This window comes from Magnolia sinica, chromosome 10 (assembly GCF_029962835.1).
Source record: "Magnolia sinica isolate HGM2019 chromosome 10, MsV1, whole genome shotgun sequence".
NCBI classification, from domain to species: Eukaryota; Viridiplantae; Streptophyta; class Magnoliopsida; order Magnoliales; family Magnoliaceae; genus Magnolia; species Magnolia sinica.
Window position 1 is genome coordinate 15,438,282 of NC_080582.1, and position 8,826 is coordinate 15,447,107.

At 40.6% G+C, this 8,826-nt stretch overlaps 1 non-coding gene across 1 annotated transcript; it reads right to left on the bottom strand.

Moving 5' to 3' along the window:
- Nucleotides 1-3,292: 3,292 nt before the first annotated feature.
- On the bottom strand, nucleotides 3,293-3,399 carry LOC131217758 (small nucleolar RNA R71). The gene has a single exon (XR_009157349.1). It is a non-coding gene; the product is annotated as a small nucleolar RNA R71 (small nucleolar RNA).
- Between the last annotated feature and the right edge of the window lie 5,427 nt (nucleotides 3,400-8,826).

Here is an 8,826-nt window from a genome sequence, read left to right on the forward strand (position 1 = left end):
AAGGTTTAATGCCATATTTTAATCGTGTTTTTATTACAAGATGAAATCAGGAGTGTGTACTGAAAGATGATGTTAAGAACATAGATTTGGCGCTCCAAAATTACCAGAGCACGGGATGGACTCCAGAAAACCAATAGTGAAGATTTTACACGCCTGAGATTGAGGAAAGCAAGGCAAAGGGGCTCGAAAAGGGTCTAGAATGCAAGATCACATGTTTCCCGCCATCCGATCAACTCGAAACTTCATACACGTGATGGGGACCATAAATTAACCGTACATATTAAATTTCAGCCATTAAAGATCTCGGGAAGTGGTCTAACGGCCAGATCAGCCCCTTAATTCATTAAGTGGGGCCCGCTGGATATCTGGATATACATCAATTTTGGTCCTGACGGTGGAAATAATATGAGAAAAAGGATGGACGGTGCAGATTTCTCAAAAACATTACAGTGGGCCCTGTGTATGCAGAGTGTGCATCGTGCACACTTGCACCGGCTGCGCACCGCACCGCTGGGACGGTCAGCGAGAGCGCTGACCCGTCTCTCTCTCTCGCCGCTGCAGCGTCCGAGGAACCGAACCGCGGTCGTCGGTTGTGGGGCCCACCTAGTGTCCAAATGGACAATCCAAACCGTCCATCCGCTTCCTGGGGCAGTTATAACCATCGCCTAGATGTCCGTTTGGTTCCATGCATGTGTACAGACGTTGATCGCTGAAAAACGCAAAACGGACGGTGAGTTCAAAACTCTGTGGGCCACCGCAACTCTAACTCGAAATTGGGCATTCCTAGCCATTTTTTTCATCCTCCATGCAATGGACGGAGTGGATTATTGAAATAATTATCAAAATGAGTCCCACCATTGCCACGGAAGTTGGTTTGGCGTCCGCGAAACGCACGGACGCTGCCAGTTTTTGCAGAAATTAGTGGGCCCCGTACGTCACCCGTACGGCCTATCTGATCCGTCCATCGTGTAGAGGGCTTCGAGAGCTTCAAAACCATGTTGATATTCCTCGCCCATGCGTACACACGTGTGCGGTATAGAGGCCAAAAGTAGACTGCCCCGAAACGTTCAAAACTGAGTTTTTTGAGATTTCTTCTGTGGGCCGCGCTAATGGACCTTCAAAACCACCCATTCTTGACTGAAATTTCGTTCTGAATCCAATGGAAGGGGTGGATTTTCCAGAAAATACCTCTGTGGGGCCCACCGATCACGGCTGCAAAAATTTGTACTCCGAGTCCTTCTACGACTCTGCCACCGACCCCAGCCATCCAGCAGCTATAAAAGGGGAGTTTTGGACGTGGGAAAGGCATTCAGAACCAGGGGATTCCAGATCTGGAGCAAGGGAGAGAAGAAAGAGAAGAAAGAAGAGAGAGAGAGAGATTGTTTGGTTTGACGTTTCTTTTATGAATTTTATTTAATATTTTTTATAGATTTTATGGGTCACTAATCTCTCAGCTAGGGCTGAGATGAAGCCCCTAATTTGATTAGCTCTTGTATTGGTTGATTTACTTTGAATTTCAATTAATTTGTTTCTTTCTTTAAGTGGGCTTTATGGGTTTAAATTCTATACTTCTCCATCTATGAACTTGATTAAAGTATATATATGGATGTTGTTTGGATGCTTATTATAGGTGCTTGTGTCTGATCAAGAACAAGTTTCCTATAGAGGAAGAAACAGGGTGCTTTAATGAATGTACATTCCATGTACCCGACTAAGGATATGGGATATGTCATTCATGGCATTGCTTAAAGGAATTAGACAGTTTGTATGCCCGATTAAGGACACAGATTGTGCTTTCTCTGTATAAGTGGTATCAATCTAGATCAAGGTGAATCAACAGACAAAACAAGGGTTAGGATAATTAGGGGTGGATTCGAAAGTCCTAGTGCTCTCTATCTGATTGAATTTTCTTCCCTGTTCTTAATTAATTGTTTTTCATAAAATTGTGCTTAGTAATTCATTCCATTATTTGTTGGATTAGTTAAGGAGAATCATAGATTTGAATTGTGACGACCAGTCCTCGTGGGAACGATCTCGTAATACGTACCGTATCTGCATCTGATTCGTATACTTGCGAGTTTAAAAATCATTTAAATCGTGTTGGTTTAAATAAAACATTAAGTTTTTGGCGCCGTTGCTGGGGACTGTTTCGGTCCAATTGGATTTAAGATTCTCTCTTATCATAATTCATAGTCTTAGGTTTTTTTACTACCTTTAGGTTAAATTTTTTAGAAACTAACCTATTTCCTGTTTTGTAGGGACCTGACATAAACTACTAATTTGGTAATCTCTTTCCAAATTTTCTATTTTTTTCTAATTTCTATTTTTAGAATTAAGGTTTTATTTTTTTAGAAAGTTTCTATTTCTAGGCTATTTTATTTTATTTTTAGAAATTTCCTATTTTCTAATTCTAGATTCTGATTCTTCTTTCAAGTAACTTTCTATTTTCTAGTTTTAGAAATTTTTTCCCTTTTTAGAAACTTAGTTTTTATTTCTAAGATTATAAACTTTCTTTTTTAGAAATTAACCGTTGCTTAGGAATTTTTTTTTCTAGCATTATTTTAGTAAATTTAATTTATTTTTGTTTTCTTTTTGTTTACAGGAATTAAGGAAGGAAGCTGCTAAATAACATTGTCTTCAAAAGGAGGAGCTCTCAAATCTTCAGACATTCATCATCTCCTTTTCTCGGGTTCTTCTTTCCAATTCTCATTTACATAGCTTTCTCTTGTTTTTAGGAATTCATAACTTTTTCCTTTAGTTTTATTCATCTTAGGTTGCATCTTAGTTTAGTTTTCTTTCTTATATTGATAACATAGTTTATGCTAGGACGTAGATCTCTGAACATAGAACTAGCACCGTTTGATCCTGAGATTGAAAGAACAATTCGTGAAAGATTGAGAAATAATCCTGTTGAAATGGCGAATGAGACTGAAGTTAAAGCTCTTAAAGATTATTCAGCTCCTGTCCAATTTAATGCGCCTTCATGCATAGTGTTGCCAACCACTACGGCAGCACACTTTGAACTTAAACCTGGAGTCATACAATTGTTGCCATCCTTTTATGGATTGGACAAGGAGGACCCATATCATCATGTGAAAGAATTCTTAAACATTTGCTCCACCTTTAAGTTCCAAAACTTCTCAGACGATTCGATCCGCCTACGCTTGTTTCCTTTTTCTTTGAAGGATAAGGCGAAAGCATGGTTGAATTCTCTAGAAGTTGGATCTATCACTACATGGGACCAACTGTCTAAGAAGTTCTTAAACAAGTTCTTCCCGTTCACAAAACCAATGCCCTCCGTAGAGAAATTACTAACTTCACACAAAAAGAGGGCGAGCACTTTCATGAATGTTGGGAAAGATGGAAGGACTTGCTTCTTAAATGTCCTCACCATGGTTTTGAGAAGTGGCAACAAGTTCAATACTTCTATGACGGTCTGACACCACAGAACCGTCGCATGGTTGATGCCACCAGTGGAGGGTCATTCATGACCAAAAGTGATGTCGAAGCGTGGAACTTCTTTGAAACCTTGTGCGAAAATTCCCAGCAATGGGATTATTCAAATAGAGGTGACAGAAGTCCCCAACCACAAAAGAGAGGTGGTATATATGAGATAGGAGTCATGCCAGAGCTGAGCGCCAAGCTTGATACCTGACAAAGAAAGTTGATGCTCTGGTATTAAATAATGGACCACCACAAACAGCTCAAGTCGAAGCATATGCCACATGTTCTAGTCCTGCCCATCCTATGCAGTCTTGTCCATCTGGTGCAGCATTCCCAGAACTTCTCTCTGAACAAGTTCATGCTATGAACACTTTTCAAAAATCTGGGAATGATCCTTACTCAAACACATACAACCCAGGGTGGGCTAGACATCCAAATTTCTCTTGGGCAAAAGGACCACAACAAGGAGGACCATCTGAAATCCTCCCATGCAACCGCACCTCCAAGTTGGCAATCAACAACCTCAACAGTTTCCACAATATCAACAATTGCCTACACAATCAAGGAAACCATCTCTTGAGGATACACTCCATCTTTTCATGCGGAGTTCTCTCCAATTCCAAAAAGACACCCAACAAACCTTACTGACCAACCAGCAAAGCTTACATGCAAATGCACAATCCATTGCCAAGATGGAAGTACAAATGGGTCAACTAGCTGCCACATTGAGTGAGAGAGAGAAGGGCAAGTTCCCTAGCCAACCTGAGGCTAATCCAAAGGGACAGTATGAGATTGGCTCTAATTCCAACCAAGGGCAATATCATGAACAGGCCAAATCGATCACTACCCTTAGGTCAGGCAAGCAGATTGATAACAGAATAGAGATACCTGGGGATGACTCAAATTCTAAAACAGAAGATCAAGATGAAGCAGAGAGTCATACCAATGCATCCAAAGTCCAAAAGCTCTCTGACTCTCCAAGAGCCACTAATGTGCCACCTTATGTGCCTAAAGCACCCTTTCCTCAACGTCTGGCACCAATAAAGAAAAGAAATAACTTTGATGAAATCTTGGATGTGTTTCAAAAAGTGCAAGTCAACATCCCGTTGCTTGACGCTATCAAGCAAGTCCCTGCTTACGCTAAGTTTCTTAAAGATTTATGCACTCAAAAGCGTAAGCAGAATGTTCATAAGAAAGTCTTCCTTGCAGAGCAGCTCAGCTCCATGATTCAACATAACACCCCTCCTAAATTTAGGGATCCAGGAGCTCCCACAATTTCTTGCGGCATAGGAGATCATAAGATCGGGAAGGCATTACTTGATTTAGGGGCGAGTGTCAATTTGTTACCATATTCGGTTTATGAGCAGCTAGGACTTGGTGAGTTGAAACCGACTAAGGTAACATTACAACTAGCCGATAGATCTGTCAAGGTGCCCTGGGGTATTATTGAAGATGTGTTAATCCAGGTTGATAAATTTTATTTTCCAGTGTATTTCATAGTTATAGATACTCAGCCTGTCCAGAATCTTCATAGTCAGATCCCAGTCATTTTGGGTCGTCCATTTTTGGCCACATCTAATGCTATTATCAATTGCAGGAATGGAGTTATGAAATTGTCCTTTGGTAACATGAATATTAAACTCAATGTTTTTAATGCAGGACAACAACCCTCAGATTTGGATGACATATTTGAAGTGGACATGATCGAGAGCATTGTGCAGGACTCCTTCCATACATCTTTTGAAGATCCTCTTGAGACCTGCTTAGCACAATCGGGCATGGATTTTGACATTGATAGTCCCATCCATGAAGTCAATGCGTTGCTCGACTCTACTCCTATATTGGAGACTAAAAAATGGAGAGCGAAAGTGGAACCTCTTCATCCCTCTGAGACTCTTCCTGACAGCACAGTTTGTAACTCTGAGAAGACAAAGGCGAGCAGGCTGCTTAATGTTCTTAGAGCATATAAGGCAGCAATTGAACGGAAGATAGAAAAAATCCAGGGAGTATGCCCCACTGTATGGATGGATCATGCTGTGGTAATATCGCATAACATGCAAAGGAAGCGTGATCCTAACATAGAAGAAGTCGTTCGAGCAGAAGTCCTTAAATTATTTGACGACAGTGTCAGTTGCCTTATTTCAGATAGCACAGTTCATGGGAACTCACATCACTTGTCTGGGATCGGTTAATGAAAGTGTTGAGGTAATTTCTTTGGCGGACCCTGGTTATAAAGATTATTTCATTCATGGTCCGTTCTTGTCTGGCTGAAGATGTTAAACTTAGCGCTCATGGGAGGCAACCTAACCTTTTGCTTTATTGTATTGCTTTTTATTTCATTCATTTTCATTTTTCTTAGTTAGTTACTTCAATGTTTGTGGGTAACATTACTGCAAACCCTCACGAGACTACAACTCGTCCACTAGGGGTAACCTAGGGGTTTAAAGGCTTGTTGCATGCGCTAAATGTAATCGAGAGCACCTGCGAAAGTGGTATAGGTAGGATCTTCTTTTGTTTTTCTTTTTGTTATTTTTGCTTATGTTGATTTCTCTCTTGTGCTAACTCGCTTTTACGTTGAAATTTTTCACAAATTTTGAGAAAACTTCTTGATTCTCCATCCAGGTATTATCTTTTCATCACTCCTCTTTTATTCTCGTTGTCCCATGTGCATTGCTTGTTTATTTCTTTTACATTGAGGACAATGTAGATTTTAGGTTGGGGGTGGGAGATTAGGGTACCTAATCAGTAATTGCTTGGTCTTGAGCAAAATCTGTGAAAATTTTAAAAAAAATTTTGAATTTCTATTGAATTCAAAGTAATTTTGAAGGATAGTTGTGATTTTAACATTATAAGATACATGATGTTGGTAACTAATGACTATTGGATTTGGCCATCTGCTTGATTTCACAGTCAATTTTGAATTGTTAATCCATGATTAGACGTTGTAAACATTGATTGAGTCATGATTTCACATATCACATCTCGCTTGCACATTAAGTTTTGGTTCGATAACTGAATGATTAACTTAGTAAAAAGAAGAATTAAAAGGCTAAGTCACATAATCTTCACCATAGGTTTGCTCCCTATAGGTGTAGATTTGATTCTCCATAGTTGACTTATAAAAAAATTGAGGCGACGAGTTTTCACCATAGGTTTGCTCCCTATAGATGAGGATTTGATTCCCTTCCTTGGCGTACTGTTCATAAAGAAAATCAAAAATATGAAGGCTGAAAGGTTAAGCTACAATTCTATTGTTAATTACCAATTTTAGCATGAAATTGACAAATTGGATCTTTTAATGATTGTAAGCTGAGATGATACTATACACTCATGGAACTCAATGTTTACAATTGTTCTAATTAATGGATTACTATGTTGAACTTGATTATGAAGTTTACTGTGAGCTTGATTTCAAGAGAAAATTCTACTTACCATTCATGAATCTTAGAATTTTCACATCTCAGCTATCTGTTCACAAGTCACTTGAGTTTACAGGAATCGTCTTTTATTTCTAAAATTATTTTTCGCATGTTTTGCTCGGGACTAGCAAAATGCTAGTTGGGGGTTGTGATGAGTATCGAATGTTGCATCTCAGACCCCAGTAATTGCCTGATTTTACGTACATGATAAGGTTTAATGCCATATTTTAATCGTGTTTTTATTACAGGATGAAATCAGGAGTGTGTACTGAAAGATGATGTTAAGAACATGGATTTGGCGCTCCAAAATTACCAGAGCACGGGATGGACTCCAGAAAACCAATAGTGAAGATTTTACACGCCTGGGATTGAGGAAAGCAAGGCAAAGGGGCTCGAAAAGGGTCTAGAATGCAAGATCACATGTTTCCCGCCATCCGATCAACTCGAAACTTCATACACGTGATGGGGACCATAAATTAACCGTACATATTAAATTTCAGCCATTGAAGATCTCGGGAAGTGGTCTAACGGCCAGATCAGCCCCTTAATTCATTAAGTGGGGCCCGCTGGATATCTGGATATACATTAATTTTGGTCCTGACGGTGGAAATAATATGAGAAAAAGGATGGACGGTGCAGATTTCTCAAAAACATTACAGTGGGCCCTGTGTATGCAGAGTGTGCATCGTGCACACTTGCACCGTACCCGTATCTCGGTCAGCACCAGCGCTGACTCGCGGTTCTTCGTCGAAAACGGCAGAGCCGTCTAGCGTCTCCGCAAGCCGACCGCGGTCGTCGGTTGTGGGGCCCACCTAGTGTCCAAATGGACAATCCAAACCGTCCATCCGCTTCCTGGGGCAGTTATAACCATCGCCTAGATGTCCGTTTGGTTCCATGCATGTGTACGGACGTTGATCGCTGAAAAACGCAAAACGGACGGTGAGTTCAAAACTGTGGGCGACCGCAACTCTAACTCAAAATTGGGCATTCCTAGCCGTTTTTTTCATCCTCCATGCAATGGACGGAGTGGATTATTGAAATAATTATCAAAATGGGTCCCACCATTGCCAGGGAAGTTGGTTTGGCGTCCGCGAAACGCACAGACGCTGCCAGTTTTTGCAGAAATTAGTGGGCCCCACTCGTCAACCTTCCGGAAGATCTGATCCGTCCATCGTGTAGAGGGCTTCGAGAGCTTCAAAACCATGTTGATATTCCTCGCCCATGCGTACACACGTGTGCGGTACAGAGGCCAAAAGTAGACTGCCCCGGGACGTTCAAAACTGAGTTTTTTGAGATTTCTTCTGTGGGCCGCGCTAATGGACCTTCAAAACCACCCATTCTTGACTGAAATTTTGTTCTGAATCCAATGGAAGGGGTGGATTTTCCAGAAAATACCTCTGTGGGGCCCACCGATCACGGCTGCGAAAATTTGTACTCCGAGTCCTTCTACGACTCTGCCACCGACCCCAGCCATCCAGCAGCTATAAAAGAGGAGTTTTGGACGTGGGAAAGACATTCAGAACCAGGGAATTCCAGATCTGGAGCAAGGGAGAGAAGAAAGAGAAGAAAGAGAAGAAAGAAGAGAGAGAGAGAGATTGTTTGGTTTGACGTTTCTTTTATGAATTTTATTTAATATTTTTTATAGATTTTATGGGTCACTAATCTCTCAGCTAGGGCTGAGATGAAGCCCCTAATTTGATTAGCTCTTGTATTGGTTGATTTACTTTGAATTTCAATTAATTTGTTTCTTTCTTTAAGTGGGCTTTATGGGTTTAAATTCTATACTTCTCCATCTATGAACTTGATTAAAGTATATATATGGATGTTGTTTGGATGCTTATTATAGGTGCTTGTGTCTGATCAAGAACAAGTTTCCTATAGAGGAAGAAACAGGGTGCTTTAATGAATGTACATTCCATGTACCCGACTAAGGATATGGGATATGTCATTCATGGCATTGCTT